The following is a 27,479-nucleotide window of genomic DNA, read 5'->3' on the forward strand; positions in this document are numbered from 1 at the left end:
CCTGTCATGCTAAGTGAAGGGTAGGAACCACTCCTTGGTTGGACTTTCAGAGGCTGGAACTGGGTCCCAGGGCATGAATGTATGGACTTTTTTTCTACTGCCCATCAGCTACTCTCCAAGAGTTGGCTTCCCGAGTGCTTCTCTTCTCTCCTTGAACGGGCTTCTCCATCCTCCCCTTCACATCTTTTCTTGCCTCACAGCTTCTGTTTACTTCAATCTTTGACTCCTGCCCTCAACTTGCTCAGACTCATCATTGTTCCTTTAGCCTTTCAGCTTTCAACATTTATTTCTCCAACTTAGGATGTCTAAAAGCAAGAATCTATTTAGATGAGGCTTTTTCTGTTATGACACCCTAAAAACTGCTGGCCAGTCGATGGATTGGTTGCTGGTACCACCCCCGCTTTAATCAGAGGGGTGTGTGCATGTGTACGTGTGTGTCTGAGGACGATCACAGTGGACATATCAAAGCCAGTGGAAGCAGCCCCCGTTCAGCTGAGGTGGTAGGCATGGGAGTTTCCCTTACAAGGGGTGGCAGAACTAGTGATTAACAAGTGTGTTTAAAAAAAAAAACTCATAAATTAATTGTGAAGAGTAAGTGAGATAAAACTTGTAGAGGGTCCAGCGCAGAGCTAGGACACATAGTAAATGCTCAGAAAATGACAGCTGTCATACTTATTATATGATTATTATTGTTATAATCTACCATCATCAGGCTTGGCTCCAGATGTACAGGGTGATTTGTAGCCCTCTAATAGAAAATACGCAAGGTGATTATTTTTCTTAAACATATTTAGTTCAACCTCACTAAAGGTAAGGATCAAGAAGGGAAGTAGGCTCTCCATGTGTACAACATCAAAGAATGAAAATACTCCCTGGAACAAACATTACAAATTTCTCTTCAAGTTATCTTTTAAAACTACAAATAGGATCCTGTAAGCATACCTAAATTCTTTTAATGGCTTCCCATTTTTCTTAAACAAAGATAAAAATTCTTTAGAAGGCCTTATATGGTCTGCACCCCTCTCTCTCTCCCCCTACACACACCTGTCCTGGCTTTGGCCAGCACCATGAACACACTGCCTGGGGTGCTCAGCCCCACTGGCCTGCATCCAGGACCCCAGGGCACCTTGCTCATGTTGCACAAAGGGCCTCGCCACATGCTCTTCTGGGTACAAGGCTCTTCTCCTCTCTTCCTAGCCCTTTGCCTAGTTAATTGTTACTCCCCTTTCTGATCTCTGTTTAAATAACAGAAAAGCTTTCTCTGGGACCGGATCTTTTGTAATATGCATTCACAGAATCAAATGTTGTTTGTTGGTTTGTTTTTTCCAGCCCATTGTTTCACTAATGGATTGCATGATTCGTGTCTGCTTCTTTCACCGGACTACATACTCATTTGTGTCCTCCAAAGCTGACAGTGCTTAGAACATACAGACACTAAATAAGTATCTATTGAATAAATGAATCATTAATAGTTTTGCTATTAAATGCAACTAGATCATTGCCTATCAGAAGCTATGACAACACCAGAAGGTAAAAATAATGTAATATTAAGCCTTTTTTCCTTTTTTTTTTTTTAGTTAAAAGCACACGTGCAGAGCTCACCAAAACTGGCTCTTCTCTAATAGCAAGACATTTCAAAAAACTGATATTATACAGGCCACATTCACTGAGCGGAATTCAGTAAATTTAGAAATTAATAAACAGGGAGCCAAAAGAAGTCTATACTGCTAAGATATAAACACACTTCTAAAGCTCTCATGGTTTAAAGAGGAAGTAAATTACTTGGAACTGTACCACAATGAAAATAGCCCACATCAAAACCAATGGGATATGGCCAGAGCAATTTTCAAAAGAAAACTCTAGCCTTACATTTATTTATTAGAACATAAAAATTAAAAAGAAAGAAAATGAAGCCCAAGTAAGCAGTAAGAAATGAATTACTATAGAAACAAAAATTAATGAAATAGAGAAAAAACTCAGGTTTGTTTTTTTAAGGTGAAATAATTATTTGGCTAGAACAATTAATAAAAAAGAGAAAACAGTTAATAGGCAATATCAGGCATGAAAAGGGGCAGATGTACACATGTAAAGAATAATTGTAAAAGGGAATGTTATGAACAACTATATACCAATAAATTTGAGACCCAGATGAAATAAATAATTTTTTCTGAAAATATAAAAACAAAAACAAAAATTTCCCGAGAAAAAGTAGAAAGAGCTAAACCAATAACCATTAAAGAAACTGAGCTATTAATTAAAAATATACCTCCTTCCTTCCCCAGCAAAGGACATCAGGCTTGAAAGGCTTATGAGCAAATTTTTTTTCTACTAAAATTTGAATAGACAAATAACATTTTTATGACATTGGGTATAGAAGGCATTCTTAAACCATAAAAATTAAAAGCCATAAAGGAAAAAAAAATGAGCAAATCTGGCACATCAAAACTTAAAACTTCTCTATGACAAAGACATGATTAACAAAATTAAAAGGCAGGGACTTCCAGTCAAGATGGAGGTGTAGGTAGACATGCTTTGCCTCCTCACACAACCATAGGAAGAATTACAACAAGATCTCAGAAACAAATAACCACCAGAACTGTCAGAAAATTGAGCTATATGGAAGACTGACAACCAATAATTAAAAGAAGCCACATCCATCCAGACAAATAAGAGGGGCAGAGTTACAGAGATGGGGCAGAGAGGAGGTATGACACAGAGAAGCTGTGGCTATAGTCAACAGATGGTCCCACATTCATGTGTGGTGGATAAAAATTGGGAGGGATACCTGGGAGCAAGCAATCCCAGGTCAGACCACACAGCCCAGAGTTCCAGCACTGGGAAGATATACCCCCATTAGCAGTGGGGATTGGGGGTGGGGGGCAGAAGAAACTGCCAGATTTTTACTGCTTAAAGTGCCTGCATGAGATGGCAGAAGAAACTGACAGATTTTTGCCACTTAATGGGTCTCCATGGTCTTAGAATGTATTCAAACTCTAGGGCAGCAGCTGGAAGGGTGCCAACTACATACAGGAAGTGGGTGAAGTGACTAGAAACAGGGCAAGTACCAGGAAAATTGCCAGAAGCTCTGAGCTCCCCACCACATACAGAGCAAGTTGCCCTGCCCTGGCAATTCCCTAAGGCTCCAACCCACACAATTTACAGGTGCCTTTGCTACCCAGGCCACACTATTAAGACAGAGAGTAAAAACAGCTCTACCTAATACACTGAAACAAACACAGGGAGGCTGCCAAAGTGAGGAGGCAAAGAAATATGGTCCAAATGAAAGAACAGAAAAGAACTAAATGAAATGGAGATAGGGAAACTATCAAATGCAGAGTTCAAAACACTGGAGATAAGAATGCTCAGAGAGCTCAATGAATACCATAAAAAATAAATTAAAAAAATGAATTTTTACAAATTGAAATAAAGAAAAATATACAGGGAACCAAGAGTGAAAGGAAAGAAGCCAGGATTCAAATCAACAATTTGGAACAAAAAGAAGAAATAAACATTCAACCAGAACAGAAAGAAGAAAGAACACAAAAAATATGATGAGAGGCTTAGGAACTTCTGGGACAACGTTAAATGTACCAACATCCAAATCATAGGGGTGCCAGAAGGAGAAAAGCAAGAGCAAGAAATTGAAATCTTTTTTGAAAGAATAATGAAAAAAAAAAAGAAAAACTCCCCAATTTGGTGAAGGAAATGGACATATAAGTTAAGGAGGCACAGAGTCCCAAACAAGTTGAACTCATAGAGGACCACACCAAGACACATCATTAAAATGCCAAAAGTTAAAGATAAAGGGAGAATCTTAAAAGTAGCAAGAGAAAAGCAGAGAGTCACCTACAAAGGAGTTCCCATGAGACTATGCGCTGATTTCTCAACAGGCACAGTAGACAAGAAGGGGCTGACAAGAAGTATTCAAAGTGATGAAGAGCAAGGACCTACAACTGGGATTACTCTACCCAGCAAAGCTATCATTTAGAATGGAAAGGCAGATAAAGTGCTTCCCAGACAAGGTAAAGCTAAAAGAGTTCATACCAAGCCATTATTACATGAAATGTTAAAGGGACTTATTTAAGAAAAAGAAGAAGATCAAAATTATGAACATTAAAATAACAGCAAACTCACAACTATCAACAACGGAATCTATAAAACAGAAACAAAAACAAACTAAGCAAACAACCAGAACAGGAACAGAATCATAAGCATGGAGATCATTTGGAGGGTTATCAGCTGGGAGGGGAAACAGGGAAGAGGAAGAAAAGGTGCAGGGATTAAGAAGCATAATTGGTAGGAACAAAATAGACAGGGGATGTTAAGAATAGTATAGGAAATGGAGAGGCAAAAGAACTTACATGCATGACCTATGGACATGAACTAAGGGAGGTATTGCTCCAGTGAAGGGGAGTACTGGGTAGAGTGGGGCAAGGGTGGAAAAATTGGGACAACTGTAATAGCATAATTAATAAAACCTAATAAAAAAATTAAAAGGTAACTTATGGTCTGGAAGAAAATGCAGTATATGTATATGTATATATACACATACACAAACACATACGTATATTTGCAAATTTAAACAGCAAGCTAAAGATTAGTATCCTGGTGCTGTGGACTGAATTGTTTCTCCACCAAAATTAATATTTTGAAGCCCTAACTCCCAATGTAATATTATATGGAGATAAAGCTTCTAGGAGGTAATGAAGGTTGAATGATCATAGTCTGATAGGATTGGTGGCCTTATAAGAAATGTAAGAGAGGTCTCTTTCACTCTGCACACCCATGCATCGAGGAAAGGCCATGTGAGGACACAGCAGGAAACTTTGTCTGCAACCTCAGGGGAGAGTTTTCACCAGAGGGCCTCCTGGCAGTCACCCTGACCTTGGACTTTCCAGACTCCAGAACTGTGAAGAAATAAATTTCTGTTGTGTAAGCCACCCAGTCAAAGGTATTTTGTATGACAGCCCAAGTTAACTAGACATTCAGATATATAAATCCATAAGAAAAAACGACAAAAACTTGATTAAAAAAAAAGAAGTCAAAGATATGAATAGGAAATTAACAGAACTGATATAGTCAATAAACATAAAAAATGCTTGGTAATACTAAAATATCTTTTTGCAACTATCATATTGGCTAACTTAATACAATTTGGTAATCTAAAAATTAACATGGGTGTGCAAAAATAAAGTATATTTCTAATAGTGACTTTGGAGATAAAAAGGGGGGCATCTTAAAATATAAAAATGTATATAACCTGTGATTACATGATTCTACTCCTCTGTGTCTGTTCCTGGAAAGCACCAGACATGCACAATATGTTCACCAAGGCATTATTTGTGAGAGTAAAAACTTCTAAGGGATGATATGATGGGATGGCAGTATGGTCAACCAGAAGGAGACTAGGTCCAGAAGGGGCTGAGGACTGGGCTGTGGAGAATGCCAGAGAGGTTGCTATATTGGTGAGAGAGGGCTGCAGAGCTGACTGCCTGAGTTAGGGTGGCCTGGGAGCCGTGGCCAGGCCTCAGAATGGCCACAGCACTCACAGGAACTCAGCTGAAATGGAATCAGGCCGGCAGCACCACTAGGATTGCTATCAAAACCCAGAGTGTTAAAGACTAATTATCAGCCTCAGACTTCAGCTGCCAATGTCTGTACGGCAAGCAGCAAGCTGGTGGATGAGGGCATTACCCTGGAGACTAGAGGAAGGACAGGACATGGCCCCAAGGACTCCAGCTCTTCCATTAGTCCAGGAAGCATTAATAGCCATATCATCCCTCTTACACCCAGAGAGCATCTTAGTGGCAAAACCAGGAGTAAAGATCATGAGACAGCATTTTATCCAAGAGATGTGATACCGATCTAAAAGGACCTGTTTAAATGATTTGACTAGACTACTCTCCAAATCAGATTTACTTCTGAGAAAATATTTCCTTCCACTTACCAATGGGTATGATTTGGTGAGAAAGACAGAGTAGCATGAAAATTACATTTTCTTTGACTATCTGAGTCAAGAAGTGAATGCTTTTGTGCTATCCTCTGCTTTTTATTTTTCTTTCATGAAAGTACATAAAGAGATCTTGAAGTTCAAAAAGTGAAGGCATTAAAGTTTTCCAGAAGCATAATGCTGATTTCATTTAAAAAAACCACATATCAGAAATTCTTGGCATTTTGAAGGTGAACCCCAAACAGTGATGAACTTTTGCTTCAAGAGCCACACCTCAAGAGGGAAGTGAAAAGCAGGTGTGCAGGTCGGAAAGCCCTGAGGATTCCCTGGGGAGGCCAGCCTTGGCTTGTGCCAGGGAGAGTAGGGATTTTTGTGTTTATTCCAGTACCCTTTGGGGTGATACTTAGCATGACATTGATCTCATGGACTAAAGAAAGATAAGAGAAGTGAATTTCAGAACGAACCTGAACAACTTACACCCTAGCTGGGATAAAATAGCAATAACAATAATAATGATTGGAACCATGATTAGCACACATTTTGCATGCATTATCACATTGAATCTTCACTCTAATCTTATAAAGATAGATACTGTTATTACGAATGAGGAAACAGAGACTTAGAGATGATGGGTTGTCTGTAAATGTGGCCACCAGTTCCTCCCATCCTAGCATGCACATGCTCTTTCTCCCACCAAGTGTTAAGTCTATTTCCCCTCCTGTTAAATCTCAACTGACATGTGGCTGCTTTCAACAACAGAATAAATTGGAAGTGATGCTGGGCTTATTCTGTCCTATGTCTAAAAATGATTATCATTTACATTTTTGTCCTCTTGGAAGCCAATTGCCATGTAAAGAAGTCTGACTAAAATAGGATCTAAATAAATAAAATCAGAAATTAAAGAGGAAAAGTGACAACTGACACTACAGAAATACAAAGGATTATAAGACAATACTATGAACAGTTATATGCCAACAAATTGTACAATCTGGAAAAAAATGGATAAATTCCTAGAAACATACAATTTTCCAAGACTGAATCAAGAAGAAACATAAAATCTGAACAGACTGATTACTACCAATAAATCAGTTATTTTTTAAAAATCCCAACAAAGTCCTTGACCAAATGGCTTCATAGGTGAATTTTACCAAATATTCAAAGAAGAATTAATATCTATCCTTTTCAAACTATTCCAAAAAGATTCAAAAGGAGAGAAGGCTCCCAAGCTTATTTTACTAGGCCCACATTATCCTGATTCCAAAACCAGACAAAGACATCACAAAAAAAGAAAATTATAGGACAATATCCCTGACAAACATAGTTGCAAAAATCCTCAGCAAGGTATTAGAAGACCAAATTTATGAATACATTAAAAAGATCATACACCATCATCAAGTGGGATTTATTCCTGGGATGCAAGTTTGGTCCAATATCTGCAAATCAATTAATGTGATACACCTCATAAACAAAATGTAGGATAAAAATCATATGATCATATCAATAGATGCAGAAAAAGCATTTGACAACATACAGCATCCATTTATGATAAAAACTCTAGCAAAGTGGGAGTAGAGGAAACTTACCTCAAAATAATAAAAGCCATACGTGACAGACCCACAACTAACATAAAACTAAATGGGAGAAAGCTGAAAGTGTCTTCCTTAAGATCAGGAACAAGACAAGGTTGCCCACTTTACACTTTCATTCAACATAGTATTGGAATCCTAGCCATAGAACTCAGACAAGAAGAAATAAAAGTCATCCAGATTGGAAAGGAAGAAGCAAAACTGTCATTTTTTGCAGATGACATGATATTATATATAGAAAAACCTAAAGATTCTACAAAAAAACTATTAGAACTAATAAATGAATTCAGTAAAATGGTGGGACACAAAATTAATATTCAGAAATCAATTGCATTTTTATATACCAATAATGAACTATCAGAAAGAGAAATTGAGGAAACAATCCAGTTTAGAATTGCATAAAAATACCTGGGAATAAATTTAACCAAGAAGGGAAAAGACCTGTGCTCAAAAAATTATAAGACATTGAAAAAAGAATTTGAAGAAGATAAAAATAAATGAGAGTATATACTGTGATCATGGATAGGAAGAATTAACATCATTAAAATGTCCATACTACCCAAAGCAATCTATAGACTTAATACAACACCTACCAAAATACCAATGGCATTTCTCACAGAACTAGAACAAATAGTCCTAAAATTTATATGGAACCACAAAAGACCCAGAATAGCCATACCAATCTTAAGAAAGAAGAACAAAGTTGGAGGTATCATGCTACCTGATATCAAACTAAACTAAAAGTCTCTAGTAATCAAAAGAAAGAAAAAAAAAAAAGACACATAAATCAATAGAATAGAATAGAGAGCCCAGAAATAAACATTGCCTTTATGGTCAATTAACATGTGACAAAGAATGCAAGAAATACAATGGAGTAAGGACAGTCTTTTCAATAAATGGTGTTAGAAAAATTGGATAGATACATGGAAAAAAACTAAGCAAAACTAGATCACCTTTTTATACCACACATTAGATAAACTCAAAATCGATTAGAGACAAATGTCAGACCCAAAACCCTGTAACTCCTAGGTGAAAACATATGCAGTAAACTCTCTGACATTTCTCTTAGTAATATTTTTTTCTGTTATAAATCCTTGGACAAAGAAAACAAAAGAAAAAATAAATACATGGGACTACATCTAATACAAACATTTTCACAGCAAAGGTACAATCAGCAAAAAGAAAAGGCAGTGTTCTGAATTGGAAAAGATATTCACCAAAGACACATGTGATAAAGGGTTAATATTCAAAATTTATAAAGAACTCATACAACTCAACACCACCACCACCAACGATAACAACAAAAAACCCAAACAATTTAATTTAAAAAAATAGAAGACCTGAAAAGACACTTCTCCAAAGAGAATTTACAGATAGCCAATAGACATATGAAAAGATGCTCAATTTGCATCAGAGAAATGCACATTAAAAGCACACTGAGGTATCACCTCATACCTGTCAGAATGGCTACTATCAATAAATCAACAACCAGTTTTGGTGAGGATGTGGAGAAAAGGGACCCTCATGCACTACTGGTGGGATTGCAAATTGGTGCAGCCACTATAAAAAGCAGTATGGAAGTTCCTCAAAAAGTGAAAAATAGAATACCTTATGATCCAGCAATTCTGCTTCTGAATGAAATCCAGAACACTAATGCAAAAAGATAAATGCACCCTTAAGTTTATTGCAGCATTTTTTTTTTTTTTTTTACAATAGCCAAGCTATGGAAGACCCAAGCATCCATCAATAGACGGGTGGATAAAAATGTGGTGATACGTATATACAATGGAATATTATGTGGCCATAAAAAAAGAATAAAATCTTACCATTTCCAACAACATGGATGGACCTAGAAGGTATTAGGCTAAGTGAAATAAAACAGGCAGAGAAAGACAAATATATGATTTTACTTATATGTGGAATCTAAAGAAAGAACAAGTTAAACAAGCATGCAAAACAGAAAGACTCATAGACACAGAGAACTGAGGGTGGCCAGATGAGAGGGGGTATAGGGTGCTAGGTGAAAAGGTGAAGGGATTAAGAAGTACAAATTAGTAATTACAAAACAGTCATGAGGATGTAAAGTACAGTATAGAAATAAAGTCAATAATATTGTAATAAGTATGTATGGTGCAAGGTGTAAAGTATATGATTGTCTGACCACTATGCTGTACACCTGAAACTAATATAGAATGATATTGAATGTCAACTGTAATTGAAAAAAGAAAGAAGTCTGACTAACCTGTTGAGAGAGACAGAGACCTCTGTCTCAGAGACCTCACAGAACAAGGGGCCTGCCTAGTTTTTATGAAAAACTAAGAAGAAAGAGGGAAAGGCCCATCCATTCCCCAGTGATTCTAGCCATCCCTGGTCAGGTGCCAGACATGAGAGTGGTGCCTTCATAGTCATTTGAACCCTGGCCAAGCTCGCTGATGGATGCAGCCATATGAGTGACCCTAGAAGATAACACATGGAGGAAGGAATTGACCTGGTAGACCCACAGAATAGTAAGGAACAATAAAAATGATTATTGTCTTAAGCGATTAAGTTTTGCAGTGTTCTGTTATTCAGCAGTAATATCTGAAAGAGGTTAGAATTTTATCCAAGGTCATATAACTTGCAAGTGGCAGAGCCAGGACTTGAGGTCAGGCCTTTCTGACTTCACTGCCTTGCCCTTGATAGCAGCATGGCACCCAAAGAAGAGGCTTCCTGACCAAAGGTTATAAATGATTAAAGATGAGGACATTATTAGCAGAGGTCTTCTATACCACAGTACATAAGAGCTGAGGGAATAATGAAGAGAAGAAGGAACACACTAAGAGTAGAAATAAACTTCTAAAAGCTAGAAAAAAACTTTTATTCATCAGGTATTTATCAAGCATCAACAAAGCTGGAGGCAATTTTCTAGTTGCCCTCAGAGATTCAGAAGTGAATGTACTTGATCTTAAGAAGGTATCAACTTAATTAAGGAGACGAAGAGTGAATAAAAGCAGCACTATAAAATGTAAACTGGTGCAGCTGCTAATGAAAACAGTTTGGCAGGTCCTTGAAAAGTTAAAAATGGGATTACCGTATGACCCAGCCATCTCTACTTCAAGGAAAATAATTGCTGAAGCAGATATTTGTACACCCATGCTCATAGCAGGATTATTCACAATAGTCAAAAAGTAGAAGTAACCCAAGTGTCCATCAACAGATAAATGGATAAATAAAATGTGTTATACACATACAGTGGAACAGTGGCCTTAAAAAGGAAGGTAATTCTGACCCATGCTACAACATGGATGGACCTTGAAGACATGCTAAGTGAAACAACCTAGTTACCAGAGAAGAAATACTTTCATGATTCTGCTTATATCAGGTACCTAGAATAGTCAAATTCATAGAGACCAAATGTAGAATGGGGATTGCCCAGGGCTGGGGAGAGAAAGAAATACGGAGCTGGTGTTTAAGGAGTACATACAGTGTTATAGCTTGGGAACGTGAAAAAAGTTCTGGAGAGGAACGACAATGGTGGTTGCACGACAATGTGAATGCACTTAATACTGTTACAGAACCCCTGGGCTGCTCCAGTTGAAAACAAACCCACGGGCTCTTTAGTTAGGGGCCCGATTGCCCGCCGCCAAAATTATAACTCTCAATACCAGAGTTTGGTGAAAAGAAAACGAATTGTTTATTTAATAGTTATATAGATTTAGTTATTTGCGGATTTCCGTTGTTAAGTCTTATGCTCTTTAAAACACCCACAAACACATATCCTTGCCTCCCCCACTTCCAAACCAGGCTAGTTTTAGGGAAGTCAGAGAAACCGTTTCCCTACTTTCCCAACACAGTTCAGCTTTACCAGCAGCTGCCAATCATTCAATCTGATTGGGGAGGTCCTTTCTGTGCTGTGGTGCCCTCCAGCTCTCAATGCAGAACCACCTGGATTCTCAGCCTCCTTGCAAACTGCCTTCTTTCTGCAAACCGCGTGGATCTTCTCTCCTTCTCAAAACTGCATGGCGAGAGCCTCTTAAAGCAGCCTGGAGACCCCTTCTCCAAGCCACATGGAGAAGGCCCCTTCACCAAGCCACGTGGAGGGAGCACACAAGAGAGCGAGAGCGAGAGAGCCCGAGAGCTAGAGTGAGAGCCCGAGTCAGAGCGCCAGAGCGAGAGCGCGAGCCAGAGAGCGTCTCAGAGTGAGAGCCAGAGAGAGTCTGAGTCAGAGCGCCAGAGCGAGAGCCAGAGTGTCAGAGCACCAGCGAGAGCCAGAGAGAGTCCGAGCGCCAGAGCTTGAGAGAGAGAGTCCCAGCTAAAATGTTTGCAGCTGCTTATATATCCCTGACTGCGTCATCTGACGCAGTGGGCGTCGCAAACAGTTCTGACCATTCACAGAACCTTACGTAGGCTCTGTGTGCTTTCCATACGGTCCCCTGGTTCAAGACTCCTCCCATCTGCCTGAGGCTTTGGATGCATTAAAACAATTTGCATAAGAAAGACAGTAGCCACCAGCCTCAGGCATGTGGAAGCATTTGAAAAGCTGCTTACTTCTCCCCATCCCCCAGCAGCAAACTCTGGGGATTTTTGGACTCCCCTGTTTCTGTAACAATACCAAGAACCATATGCTTAAAAATGGTTAAAGTGGTGATTTTATGCTACATGTATTTTACTACAATAAAAGAAGAAAAGAATCATTTGTTATTAAAAATATTAACATTAGCCCCCACTGGTGTGGCTCAGTGGATTAAGTGCTGGCCTGTGAACTGAAAGGTCGCTGGTCCGATTCCCAGTCTGGGCACGTGCCTGGGCTGTGGCCAGGTCCCCAGTTGGGGGCATGCGAGGGAACCGGTCAGTATTTCTCACACATCGCTGTTTCTCTCCCTCTTTTTCTCCTGACCTTCCTAAAATCTTAAAAAGAAAAAAAAATTAACACTATACAAAGTATAGAGTGGTGAGGGAAATAAATCTAGGCAGAGGGGAGGGAACCAGTAGTGAGGGCTCATTACGGGCCAAGCACTGGCATGCTTTGTGTCACTCAGTCTTCCCGGGAGCCTGGGGAGATAAGCCGTATCACCTCATGTGAGCAAGTTTATGGATTTGATTGCGACGTGTCATAAACATAATTTGTCACAATGTTACAAAGTGGTTCAAAAGTTTTAAATAAAATTAGGTGTGGCAGACCCAGAATGAATATTTAAGGAAATGAAGAGATATTAAATATTTTGCTTTCAAAAATATTTAAAAATTAATTCCATAGAGGGAAATAAGGCCACTGCACCAAATCTCTTTTAAAATTTTATTATTGGGTTTTTCCACGGCCCTCATCATGGGTCCCAGTAGTTCAGAAGTCCAAGAGGAAGGTCAGCTCCACCAAAGGGGTTTTGAAGGAGGAGCGCGTGAGGAAATCAGTGAAGTTGTCAGCTAAACCTGCTCCTGCAGAAGTGAAAACGAAGCCATGAAAGACAGCAGGAAAGGATAAATCTGCCGACAAAAAAAAGTGCAAACAAAAGGAAACAGGGAAGCAAAGTGGCCAAAGGGCTAACCAGGAAACTGAAGAGGATCTTACCTGTGGAAAATTAAGCAACTGAAAACAAGGGAAGTTCAGCCTCAGACTGAAGCAGGAGATCAAGAAGCCAAGTCTGATTCATATCATAAACTGTAGAGTATCATGGGTTCCTGTCTCCTTTCTTCTCCTCCTCCTCCTCCTCCTCCTCCTCCTTCTTCTCCTCCTTCTTCTCCTTCTTCTCCCCTGGAAACATTTTTAAGAAGGAGAGAATTCTATCCCACCCCATTTTTTAAGTGCAAATGCCTTTTTTTTGAGAGAGAGAGAGAGAGAGGGGTAAACTGATTTGCTGGTTGTTTATTTTTTGGTACAACCAGAAAACAGTGGGATATTGAATATGAGAGGCTTTGATTGTCTTGGGTGTTAGCTTAACATTCCATGGATGGGAATATTTTTATATCCTATAATACAAAGCATACTAAATGGCAATTTGAGTCAGTCATGCATTTAATCTCTTGAACATTTTAAATTACTTCTATTCCCATGTTTTTTGGTAGAGTTGTTTCTTGATCTTGGCTCTCCCTTTCAGAATTTTGTGTACTCCATAACATCTTTGGTTTGGTTGTCCAGTTTTCCTAGTAACATTTTCAATGTGCTGTGAAAGATTGAAAATTTGATTATATAGTGTATATGATATTGATTGTGAAACAGTGGGACTTTGATGTAATAGCACATCAACATTTGAAGATATTGGTACTTGATATTCTATGAAGGAAAATTAGCTTTCAAATTTTAAGCTGGAAAGTCACTGGAATAACTGTTTAGAAAAGAATCACAACTAAGTGAATTTTTAGGTTTTTGGTTTGTACATTAAGAGTTGTGTACATCCCTGACCAGTGTGGTTCAGTTGGTTGGGTGTCATCCTGCAAGAAGAAAGGTTGCCAGTTCAATTCCTGCTCAGGGCACATGCCTGGGTTGCAAGTTTGGTTCCCAGAAGGACAGGGTGCGTACAAGAGGCAACCAATCAATGTTTCTCTCTCACATCAATATTTCTCTCCCTCTTTCTCTCTCCTTTCCCCCTCCCTAAAAATAAATAAATAAAATCTTTAAAAAAAAAGAATTGCGTACAAATTGAAATGTCTGTGTACTTATCCTCAAAACAACCAGTAAGATCACACACAAAAATAATTTCTTTCCTCATTACAAAAATAGTAAACAATTATGCAGAACATTAAAAAATATAGCATGTAAAGAAGAAAATAAAAGCATGCATGATTTCAACCCTGCCAATACAATGTTAATTGCATTACCCTCCTAGTCTTTTTTCATCTGCATATATAGATATCCCTCCAAGTTGAAAACATATGCCATGTATATTTTTATATCCCAAGTTTTAAATCTTAATATATAGGGAAAACATTTTCTATATCACTACATATTCTTTAAAACTTTATTTTTAATGATTTGATATGGCATTGACTGGACCAAATTTTATCGAACCTCCCACTCAGCATTTAGAGGGTTTCCAGTTTTCTGCTCTTTACCAAGGCAGTAAGCACCCATACATGTAACGCCTTAACCATCTAAGGGATTATTTCCTTAGAATCAAGTTCTAGAATTACAACAAATATTTTAATGCCACTATCAGAGACTTTTTTAAAAAATGGTTCAGGAAACCGTAGTTTTGAACAAGGATAGGGAGTATACTGTTTTCTGTATAGATGCATCTTTGTATGTTTTTAAAAATTATCTGTGGCACGCTTCACCTCTGATAGTTCAGATAATTTATGCCTATTTTATTTATAGTTCAGCTAAATAAGTAATTTATGTTTGGTGCAGACCAGTAAAACGGTATGCATTGTTTTATCTCAGGCACCTCACATTGCTTGGCACACAGCATTATGGTAGTCAGTAAATATTTGTTGAATGGCTGTCTACTGAACAAAATCCTCCCTAAATTAAGACAGTTTAGGGCGAACAGGAGGACCTAAAGTTGAAAATAGGAAATTACTGGGCTTTCACTTCAGCGTGTGATTCCCAGGCCGGGATGGCTTTGTGCCTGTTTCATGGGAGAAGCGCAGCTCTGTAATTTTTACAGTCTGGGGGATGGTTTCAGTGCAGTTCCAGCAATTCTTCTGGTGCAAGGTCTAACAAAGCAATTGCTCTCTGAGCCATGAGAGCGCCAGGCTTCTCTGGTGAGCAGCGTGGGTGGCCTTGGCTCTTGCCCTCCCTCCAGTGTGCGCATGCAGCCTACGTTACTCCTGTCCGGTTTGTGTCACAAGAGCCCTGGGGATGGCAAGAAATCTGCCGAGATGTGGAAAACCGCCCTTTTACAGAAAGAACTTTCAGAATGAGACGTACAATGAAATGACACCCCAAAACACCAAAATATGAAACAGCAATGTCCTCTGAGATTTGGCACCCTCACTCATTTCCTTCACTCCTTCAAAGAGGGCTCTGTTTTCTACAAGCCACTGCCTTTATAGAACCTCAGTGCAGATACTCCTCCCTCCCCTCCACGTGCAAAGCTCACCTCCAGGAGGACAGTTTCTGTCCTAAGGTGGATATGAGAACGTGACCAGGAAGTGCAGTGTGCACAGGGGAGATTACAAGGCATGGTGGAAAGAGAACTGGGATCAAAAAAACCTGAGACTTAGTTTTGAGTTTTTCTGTTACTGAACTCATTCATTCAGTCAATGAACATTTGAGTGCTGACTACTTACTAGATCAGCACTGTCCAAGAGAAATACAATGCAGGCCACACATGTAATTTAAAATTTTCTAGTAGTGACTTTGAAAAAGTAAAAAGAAACAGGTGACATTAACTTTAATATATTTCATTTAACCCAATATGTTCCAAATGTTACCATTGCCTCATATACCCAATATAAAAAATTATTGGAGTGTCTTCTTTATTTTTTCCCACGCTGTCTTCAAAACCCAGTGTCTAGTATTTTACAATTACAGCATATCTCAATTCAGATGCTAAGATTTTATCAGAAATAGTCAATCTATATCTAGATTTAATAAAAGTTATAGTTGGAAAAGTAGATTAATATACCTCAATTGTTTCAAGCATACTTAAAAGTTTTCCAATAACTGAGTCAGATTTTAAAATTTAAATTAACTAAAATATAATACAATTGAAAACTTAGTTTCTTTAGCCACATTTCAAGTGCTCAATAACCTTACATGTGACTAGTAGCTACTATATTGGACTGTACAGTTCTAGAGTTCATGATGCACACTTGTTTAAGGCATAAACCTCTAGGTTTAAGTCAAGTAGGGCAGCAATTTTCAATCAGTGTGCCACGATAATTTTTTAAAGATTTTATTTATTTCTAACAAGAGGGGAAGAGAGGGAGAAAGAGAGGGAGATAAACAGCAGTGTGAGAGAAAAACATCTATCACTTGCCCCTTATATGCACTCCATCAGGTGAACGGACTGCAACCCAGGCGTGTGCCTTTACTGGGAATCGAACTAATGACCTTTTGCTTTGCAGGGCAATGCCCAATCAACTGAGCCACACTGGTCAGGGCACAAGAATTTTTAAAATAAGCAGTGACCTATTTTTTCTTAGATTGTCAAATAAAAAAATGACAACAGCCAACACAGTAATAGCCATCCAGTGTGAATGAATCAAAATTATACCTATTTTGTTGTAATATCAGCAAAAAAATATATTTTTGGTATGCTGCAGAATTAATTTTAGTAATTAGTTTATGTGTGCCATGAAATGAAAATGGTTGAAAATCACTACAGTAGGAAATTCAGGCAAAAAAAAAAAAAAAAAAGAAAAAAGAAAAAAGAAAGAAAGAAAAAGAGAAAAAAGAAAGAAAGAAATAAAAAGGAAAAAAGCTAACTATTACAATATACGAAGCCCTGTTGTCTAAACGCAGTTTTCTAGATATTGATTGGTTTGTTTTTAGCCAGTCTAGTTAAGGTTGGGAGTAGTAAAAATGATACCTAACTTTAACAGTTTTTAAACTGAAAACATACAGAAGTATATTCATTTACCAATTTTATTGAGTATGGCCAAGGCATTTTCTTACCTCTCCTGCATAAATCAGATCCATTAGGCAGGAACAATAATTTTTAAGAAGTGGGAAAATATAAAAGTTGTAAATGAAGGCAAGGGTCAGGGGGTAGCTATAGCAGAGAAAATATCAGACTGTGGACATTAAAGGAGCCACATGGGCATGGACCCTTAACCCTGATGAATGTGGCAGACACTTCCCTGTGTATCCTTCACCATGCCCACTCCCTTCTCTGCCAAAGAGAACTCAGGTTTTACTCAGGTGAGCAGAGAGCCCTTATCTCATGAAAGCTGGGGGTCTACCCCAGTCCACGGGGATGAATCATGAGTGGCTTAAGTCTTTGCCAGTAATTGGCTAAACCTAGGCATAGAATTCAGTTCTGGCTAATGAGATTTCAAGGAAAATCTGCTGGAGAGCCCCTGTCAAAGACTTTCTTCTTAGATGGAAAGACAGAGTCTCAGGAGGAGGACGTCACTGGCCCCAGCCCCTTTCTTCATGCTTGGAATGCAGTTCTGTGGGAGTTGCAGCCACTGTTCTTGGGACGGATGGGGAAATTAGCCTAAAGGCACACAAAAAACTTTCCACTGCAGGTGGCAGAGTGAAAGAAAGAGCTTGAGCAGCTATTCATGATATATGTGGGCAGCCATAGCAACTGTGGGCTTCTTGTTTTGTGAGATAATTTAACATCTTTATTGATTAACCCACTGAGAAGCATCCTGTTATTGGAGGCTGAATACATCCAGAATCTATATCCTTGGTCTCCAGGTCTCAGAACACACCTTCCTGATGTGTACTGTGATAAAACATCTGAAACACAAGACACCTGAGCAAATTACCCCAACAACCAGAAACCAGATGTTTGTCAAGGTTTTTGGAAGATAGCAAAGGTATCTTTGTTGATTTTAGCTTGAGACAACTCTTCTAAAGTTTTTCACATATAATGAGAAATCAGTAAATTTTCACCAAGCAAGAAGAGTTCTTTTTATTTTATTTTTATTGTATTTATTTATTTTTGTCTTACCTGTGCATTAGGTCCCTTTGAGGCTGACCTTCTCCATGAACCCTTGTGATTCCCTCCAGCCCCCAGGGTGCTTCCTCATGACAACACATAAGTACTTATTAAATCAATACTTAGTGATATTCTCTTACAGTTCTCTTACAGCACCTTTTTTTGGGTAGGGTGGGGGGGGGTTCTTTATCCTAACTTAATTTCCATGTGTCTAGCTATCTTGAGGACCTACACTAAATGTTCAACTCCTTTATATCTCCCATGGCATTGAGCACAAGAGAGATACTTGGCTGATGTTCAAAAATATCTGTAAACTAGGTCTGTGAAAAAATGAGAGTATGGCCAGCTAGCCTCACTCTTTTGATCATGGAGTAGTTTTTACCTTGAATAGTTTAAGCCAGTTGTGAGTTGGTCTAGATTATTGTTATTATATTTTACACAGATCTTATTCTTACACAGGCTCTCATGTTCAGCTCTAACATTTGATTCAATATTTGTCCGTATTACTTAGGACTTTTACAAATTCTGGATCCATGGTATTCTTAGCCACTTGACTGATACTCTAATTTTTCACCTGTGTGTGTATGTATGTATATTTTTTTTTTTTGTACTCATATTGCAAAGAACTTATTCTAAACCTCTCTCCACTTTTTTCTTGAGTATTCTCCCATTTCTACCACCCAGGGACAATAGTCCTTCAAATACTCCTTCTGAACTGTGTTCCACCACAGCCCACCCCCTACCCCCCATCTCCCAAATGGGACATCTTCTGAAGGCCTGGACGAGGAGGGAAAGCCTGACTGTAGCACCTGGAGTTAGCTCAAAATGGGACTGAAACTAGTGTAGAGTGTTCTGCCTGGGGCCGCCAAGAATGGAAACAGCCTAAATCCCCAGGGAGTGCTGGCAGCACAAACAGAAAGGAAGGCCAACCCCAGTTTCTGGAAGCAAACAGAGGAGGCAAAGGTCAGCATCTCTGCAGAAGCTGGAGTGAAGCGGAAGTGTGCTGGAAATGAAGCAAGGAGAGTCATGGGCAATTTCTAAGAAGAGCCCTGGAGTGGCCTCACTTCCCACTATCAGTCAGACGCCACACGGACACGTAAGTGTTGCCCTGGCATGCACAGAACAAAAAGCAAGAAGACGCTTCCTTTTACACTTCTTTCTTTTCCCAGCCCCACAGAATTTATGGTTAACTTTGTCTGGCTATTTTATCTATTGAAGTTAATTTCCTCCATATCATCTGAGGACTGGGTTGTCCCAGAGTCAGCTGGCCAGTTGCCAGGCTGCCTGCTTATTTGCAGTTGCAATTGAAGGACGCTGTCACTTTGCACACTTCCAAGGACTCTCGTAGGATAGTGGCTTCCACAGGCTGCCTGCTTTCTGGAGCTCTTCTAACACTCCTGTCCTCAACTGGAAGTAGGCAAAGAGGAAAAAGAGAAAGAAAGCCAATAACATGTGGATAGCAAAATGCTAGTGTAAGAGGCTACTTAGAAAAACAAACAGATCTATATCTAGTCCTAGAACAGCAGCAATATCCACAGGGCAGCCAAAACCCAGTGGAGCAAGTAAAAGATAACAGACAGCAAGCAGCAGGCAGCAGCTGACAGATTTCTCAGAGCAGGCAGGAGGTCGTCTGAGCAATTATGCAGGGATGGAGCCACACTGCAGAGCAGTGAAAAGAGCTGGAACAATGACAATAAAGACTTAGGGGTAAATGGGCACCCCAGGGAAATAGGAGCAAGGCTTCGTGTTTGCCATAAGATACCAGATATAGAAAGTTACAGATCACAAAGTTAGATTGGATCATCAGCCCTGGCCAGTTGGCTCAGCTGGTTAGTGTTGTCCTGTGCACCAAAATGTGAGTTCAATCCCCAATTAGGGTACATACTTAGGTTGCAATCTGATCATCGGTTGGGGCATGTTTCTCTTTCACCTCAATGTTTCTCTCTCTCTCTCTCCCTTCCTGTCTCTTCTAAAATCAATCAACATATCCTTGGGTGAAGATTTAAAAAAATAAAGATAGATTGGCTCATCAAGGAGGAAGGGAAGAGGAGGAAGGAAGGAAGGTGGGAATGGATTTTCAGTACAATTGTTTAGAAAACTTCTGATTTTTTTTTTCTTGTTATAAAGATGCGCTCACAATGAGGTCACTGGAACGTTGTCCCTGCAGCCCACAGCTCCCATGGGAAAGTAGGAAGTGCAAAGACTTCTAGAAGTGTAAAATCATTGCCTTAACTCATTGTCATTGGGGGGACTCCCTGAGGTCTTAGATGTCTGTTACTGGTGGCCCTGGACTGAGCGGCAGGCTGCTGCCCTGGAGCTATGAGGCAGGCACCAAGGGAGAGCCCTGGTTCCTGGGTGCAGCCAGGAAGACCGTGATCTATCAGGTAAGTTTTCCCTGGCTAGAAAGACAGCGTAGAGACAGAGAGGGCTCTCAGCAAGGGCGGGTTCAGAGGGACATTGCAGTTGATTGGATGGGTTAAGATAATAGTGTCTAAGTTGGCGATAATGACTCTCTTTATTGACCAGGAAACCTGTGTGCGTGCACGGGTTTGTTTAGGTATGCAATGCTCAGCACTTTGGCTTTTAGCCTCCCTCCCCTCCCTTGACCTTCTGCCACATCCTCTGGCCTATTTCCAAATCTGGATGATTTCCACGATCCATTTTCTCCACCTTGCCCGGGAGCCCTAGTGCCCACCATGTGAGCTGGCCTGCCACACATCCATCTGGGCCCTTGTGCACATCCTACTAGCCTTCTGACGATTCTTCATCCATTTCTGAGCACACTTGCCACCAACTTCCTTCACTCCATGCCCTCATGTGAGCTTGACTTTAATGAAAGAGAATTCCTTCCACTTTCACCCCCTCTCTTTACACACATGCCACTGGCTCCTTTCTTTGCCCCCGTCCTTCAATCATTTGTCTTCCCATCATCTCCCAATTGCATTTTTCTCAACACTACTATGAATCCTCTCTTTCCTCAAGCTCCAAACTCACTTTCACAGCAGTTCCTTTGCTGGTCAGCAGATGACACCACCTTTACTTAAGAAATCAGGTCATCTGACTTCCTCTCTTTTCAGAGTCCTGTGACTTCTCTCCTTTTCTCCCCATGGTTCCTGGCCGTAATAAGCTTTTCCACTGTACCCAGCATCTCATCCGTGTCTGTCTCCTCCTGACCCTCACACTGTCACTCATTGCCCCAACTCCTGCATTCCTCATCATTCCCCTCAACTCTCTCCTTCTCTTTTGTATGGAAGAGAGGCTTTCAACCCTAGCTGTGCTTCAAATCACCTGAATCACCTTAAAAAAGCATGGCTATACCCAAAAGAATTGAAAACAGGGTTGTGAAGAGATATTTGTACTCACATATTCATAGTAGAATTATTCTCAGTAGCCTAAAGCAACCCAAGTGCCCATGTACAGACGACGAACGAACAAATGTGATATATGCATGCAATGGAATATTACTCAGCCTTAAAAAGGAAGGAAATTCTGACACGTGCTACAACATAGATGGACCTTGAAGACATTAGGTTAAATGAAACAATTCATTCACAAAAGGACAAATACTGAATGATTCTGCTTATAGAAGGTACTTAGAGTGGTTAAATGCATAGAGACAAAGTAGAATGGGGGTTGCCAGGGGCAGTGGGAAGGGGGATAATGGGGAGTTGTTGTTTAATGAGTACTGAGATTTAGTTTTGCAAGATGGAAAGAGTTCTGGAGATGGATGGTGGTGATAGCTGTACAATGTGAATGTACTTAATGCTACAGAGCTGTATACTTAAAATGGTTAAAATGATAATTTTTATGTTGTGTATATTACACCACAATTTTTAAAAAGATATATGTTGCTCTGGCTAGTGTGGTTCAGTGGACTGAGCATTGACCTGCAAACCAACGGGTCACTGGTTCGATTCCTGGTCAGGGCACATGCCTGGGTTACAGACCAGGTCCCCAGTTGGGGGTGCACAAGAGGCAATGACACATCGATGTTTCTCTCCCTTTCTTTCTCCCTGCCTTCCCCTCTCTAAAAGTAAATTAATAATATCTTAAAAATATATATATTAAAAGAGGAAGGATGTCCCTTCTTCGCCCCCCACCCCAGGTCCCCTACCCCAGAAACTCGAGTGGAGAATGCTTTTTATTCATCCAACAGATAGTGACTCCGTGCCAGGCACCGTGCAAGAGGCTGAGGATACAGCATGCAGCATACACCCTCTCCTCCTTACAGAGCACATGGTCTAGTAAGGGGAACTGGTGATTTCCAGGCAGTTGCAGGGTGGGCAGATGCAAGGGCATGTGGGAGATGAGAGAGCAGTTTTCAGCCCCGGGGGCAGGGGGTTGAGGTGGGCAGCATGGAAGGGTTCCTGGAGGCAGACCTGAGTTATCTCCACTTCCTTACAACCCTCCCCTCTGTTACTCACTTCTTGCAACTGGACTGTCTGCTCACTCTACTAAAATATTTGATGAGTTTAAATGTCCCCTTCCCTACCTCCTCATGTATACCCTCACCTTTCTGTGTGCTTATAGTGAGTTCCCAGTTGCCAAACACTTCGGCATATTACATGTGGCAGAGTTAACGCTATGGGTTTACCCAGCCTTGTTTCACTCTTCTCTTCCTGGGCACCCAGGGACAGATCCTTTCTTCTCCCTCCTTTGCTGTTGGACGGAGGTCATGTGTCTGGGTTTCTGGCACATGGGCTGTGAGAAGAAGCGACACAGACTACTCCTAAGTCGGACCTTTAAAGACCCTCCCACTCCCACGCTCCAGCTCCCTCCTCCCCTTTCCTGGCACCCACAGCGGCCTGCTTTACATGGGCAAGCCACAGAGGAAGGTCTCCTGACCAGCACTGGTCTTGCTGTGAGTGAGAAACAAACCTTTACTGGATTAAACCGACTGAGAATTTGGGGGTTTTCTGTTGCAGCTGCTAGCTTGAAACACCCCAATAGTTCTCCATTTCTGTTTATTCATTCAGCCAACGCCTTTTTTTTTCCAGCACTGACTCTTATGCCTGGCAGAGAGCTGTGTGTATTCTCACTACCCTTATTTTCTCTACAGAATCCAGCTGGGGACCGCCCTCTCGAGATTTGTTCTCTCCTCATTGTGGTCACAGCGCTTTCTGCTGAGTTTCCTCCTAACACGGTGGTGTTCTTCACTTTCCTGTCCTCTCTTACACAATAAAGGTACTTCCAAATGTTTCGCCCTTGGTGTCTCTCCCTGTCTGACTCGGTGTCTGCCCAAGGAGAAGGCAGTGGGCGTAGGTGCACAGAGCCTTGCCCCACAAGGCAGATCTGACCATTGGGAAGGAGAAGGGAAGGCAGAAGGCTCAGTCTGGGATCACCAGGCTGCCTGGTGTGCAGCTCTGAGAAAGTATGGGTCAGGTTGAGCTCCCAAGCAAAGAGGCCTTGGAGAAGGACTCCCATGTTGGACAGGAATGACAGGGCCCTAGTACCTTTGCCGTGCTCTGCGAAGGCAAGGGGCAGCTCTGGAAGTGTCACCTTCACTTGAAGCCTGAAGTGGACCCTGGAGGGGCAGCAGCTGGAGGCTGTCCTCTCGGGCGCTCCTCACAGCCAGGTCTCTCAAAGGGAGACCCCAGGGTGAACAGCCTGGCTGCCACATCCATCTCCTCACTCTGTCTCTTGCTTACACTCTTCTTGCTTACACTCTCTTCTTAGAAGCTCTCTGCTTCCAGCCTGTCCAGTAACACATGATATCCCAGAGGGTTAAGTGCATGACTCAGACCATCTGGGAGAGCACAGTTTGGGTACGTGCCTCAGTTCAAACTTCACCTTCTCTGTGAAGCCATCCCCACCCCCTTCACTTTGCTCCCCCACTCTGTCACACCTGTTCTCCCACCACTGGCTCAGCACCAGCCCAATTCGTTTCTTAAGAAACAGTTTATTTTCCCCAAAGGTTTGTGGGCATTACACATAATTATCTTTGCATGTCTATAGCTTGATACTAATGAGATAGACAGTAGGTGCTCAGTTGTTTGCTGGATGAATTATGTAGCACTAATTATCAAACTGATAATGTAAGGTGTGGAAAACAGAATAAGCTAGGAGCAGAGAAGCTGGGTCCAAGTCCTAGCTCCAACATTACTGGCTCTATGAACTTGGGCAAGTTACTTAACATCTTTGACCCTCCTTGTCTACAAACAAGAAAGTGATTTAATTAAGTATGCACTTGAGGGTAGGCATCTGACATGTGATAAACAATGGGCATGACCTGTTCCCCTTAATGACAAGGTTATTGTGAGCACCAGCAAAAGCCTTCGATATGAAAGCTCTAGGCAAACTCTGAAGCTCTGCCAGAATGCAAGATATTATATTTTTACCACCTTTGGGCACACAAATCCCAAATCTTTATTTCTATCCTACCTATGTCTCCAGTTCCAGGCTGGCACACTAGACCAAAGACTTTCCTTGCTCCAAACAAACTTGTCATATATATGTAGTTATATATATATATAGTTCTCTCTGTATCAGCCCTAAGCATCTTTTTCTGGCCTCATCTTAGAAGGCTTTGCTATAAAGCAGACTTTTGCAGGGGTCAAAAAAGCCTCCTTCTGCCCAAGCGTGCTGGGCCCACTCTCACCAAAGTAAACTCTTTACTCTTGATTCCTCTGCCTATCAGTATGACTACTGGACTGGTAATACCACTACTATTACTAACATCTCATTAAAAGGCTGCTAGGGTTTGCCTCCCTTGATTCTATCATGTACTGGTTGTGTGACCTTGGAAAAATTAATTCATCTCTCTATATTTTAGTTTCCTCATCTGTGAAACAGGTATAAGAATCCTCCAACCTCAACATTACTGTGAAGACCAAGTGAAATAACCTGGGTCATCAGCACAGTATTGTTACAGCACAATCCCCATAATGACCCTAAGAAGGTGTTGCTATAGCCTCCGTTTACAGATGAGAGAATAACTGTCTGCACTTTGAATGTAGCACTTAACTAACAAGATATTTTCATGTGGCAGGGTCAACCAGATTGAGCTGTAATTATGCTCAAGTACTATGATACCTATATTATTTCTTTTTCACAGTAATCCAAGCCCCCATTTTTTATAAACAAGATAACCAAGGCCCAGAAAAGTAAAGCAAGTTGCCCAAGGTCATGAATATAATTAGTTTCTTTAGACTTCAAATTCAACTCCAAATTCTGCATGTTGATATCATACCACATCATTTCCTTGATATATATATATACCTGACCAACCAGATTGTAGGTGACCGGAAAACAATGTCTGTCTGCACTTCTTGCTAAAGCCTGTCTCCCAAGCACTGTGATAAATATTCAATAAATACATTTTGATTGATTGATTAGTTTATTCTACATTTATTGAATGTCTACAACCTGAGACAGACAGAAAGGTAAAGCACAAATTATATCGTAAATAGGGAAAACTGTTACGGTATATCATATGTTGTGTGTGTGCATATATGTGCATGTGTATGTACACACACAGTATAATCCATATGATAGTCTAGCACAAAGAATGGAAGCACAACAAAAGGAGCAATCAACTGATCAATTCAGTGCACATCAAAAACACCATGTACAAATGCCCCAAACAGAAACTACCTGAAAAAACATTCTGTTTAGCACGGGTCTAGCTGGAAACATTATATTAGCAAGCAAACCCTCCATGGATTACAAAATGCTGTAAACAAATCTCTAGCAATGTTTTTGACAGCTGGTCCAGGACAAGAAGACTGCCAGGAAGACAGCTGTCTCCTCTGCTGACTCTTACTCATACTGAGCCCTTCTCCCCTCCAGACCACAGCCACGAGAGTAACTAACCCTCAGCTAACAGAGGCCCTGAGTGGAGCTGATGCAGAAGGGAGGGGTGTTGTATACCAGGTAGGGAGCATACACTCCTTGTCCGGATTCTCACTGCACTCTCCAGATGGCCATTTCATATACTCTCCTCAAATCTCCCCCTCCTCCCTACTTCTGCTGATGACCTTGACTCATACCTTGTTGAGGAAATAGACAGTTTCAGAAGGAAATTGCTTCCTCTTCCCACCAATAAGTTCCTAGGCCCAAGTGAATCTGTATTCATTTCCTTATTCCTTCTTTTCACCATAAAGAAAGGAACTTTCCCTTGACCAAAGGCCAATCTGTCCACTGGACTTCAGGAGCCATCCCCTCTTGCTCTCCCAAGGAATTTGCTCCTTCTCAGTTCCTTTTTTCTTCCATATTATTGTTTCCCACTCTGGGGAGTCATTCTCACTGGTATAATGTGTTCTAGCATCTCTTATGTTTAAAAACAAACAAAAACTTTGCCATCACATTTTTCTGTAGACTTTTCCTTAATCTTCTGAGGTTGTCTGCATATGTCCACATTTCTATTCCCTTACTGACTTATTTCCTCTATTATTTTAAATTTTAATTTAATGTACAGAAAAAAACTATTAAAAACATCACCAATATTCTTATGTGTATCACTCATATTCCATCTCCCTGCATCTCCTCCAAAGGTAACTAGTATATGAATTTTGTTTTTATTATTCCCTTGCTTTTTTCTTAATCAGATATACTATCAAATAATGCACACACAATAAAATTCACATCATGTAAGAGTACAATTCAATGAACTTTGTTAAATATATACCATTATGTAACCACCACCATAATCATAACCTACCACGTTTCTTTTACCTCAAAAAGTTCTCTCTTGCCCTTTTGCAGTCAATCTCAACTCCGACCCTCAGCCCCGAACAACCACTTATTTCTGTAACTATAGTTTTGCCTTTTCTAGAATTTTATATAAATGCAATCATACAATATGTAGTCCTTTGTGCTTGACTTCTTGCAGTTAGCATAATACTTTTGAGATTCATCCATGTTGTTACATAAGGAATGAAATAATACAATGAATAGTGTTCCATTGTACAAATATACCATAACGTGGTTATCCATTTACCGGCTGAGGGACATTTGGGTTGTTTCCGTGTTTGGCAGGTTTGGGCTATTATGACTAAGGCTACTTTGAATATTCAGGTACAGGTCTTTCTGTAAATGTACATTTTCATTTCTCTTGGGTAAGTACCCAGGGACGAGGTTACTGGGGTCTGTGTTTATAAGAAATGACCACGCTTTTTCCAAAGTGGTTACACCATTTTTTCATCCCCACTAGCAATGTATGAGAGATCCAGCTGCTTCATAGTCTCACTGGCTCTCAGTGTGGTTGATCTTTTTAACTTTTGCCATTCTGGTGAAAAGGTAGTGGCATCTCATCATGGTTTTAATTTGTATTCCTTTATGTGTTTGTCGTCCAAATATTTTCTTTGGTGAAATATCTTTGCATATTGTTTGCCGATCTTTTAAATTAGGTTTCTGTCCTCTTAATAAGTTATTCGAGTTCTTTACATATTCTGGACATAAGTCTTTTTTTTCAAG

General features: G+C 40.3%; 1 long non-coding RNA gene across 1 annotated transcript; it reads left to right on the forward strand.

Annotated features, from left to right (window-relative positions):
- The first annotated feature begins 19,029 nt into the window (after positions 1–19,029).
- Positions 19,030–25,931, forward strand: LOC150015065 (uncharacterized). The gene is made up of 3 exons (XR_016509958.1): positions 19,030–19,161; positions 23,125–23,249; positions 25,854–25,931. It is a non-coding gene; the product is annotated as an uncharacterized LOC150015065 (long non-coding RNA).
- The last annotated feature ends 1,548 nt before the right edge of the window (positions 25,932–27,479 follow it).

This window comes from Furipterus horrens, unplaced genomic scaffold (assembly GCF_987537825.1).
Source record: "Furipterus horrens unplaced genomic scaffold, mFurHor1.1.pri manual_scaffold_3, whole genome shotgun sequence".
In the NCBI taxonomy this organism is placed as follows: Eukaryota; Metazoa; Chordata; class Mammalia; order Chiroptera; family Furipteridae; genus Furipterus; species Furipterus horrens.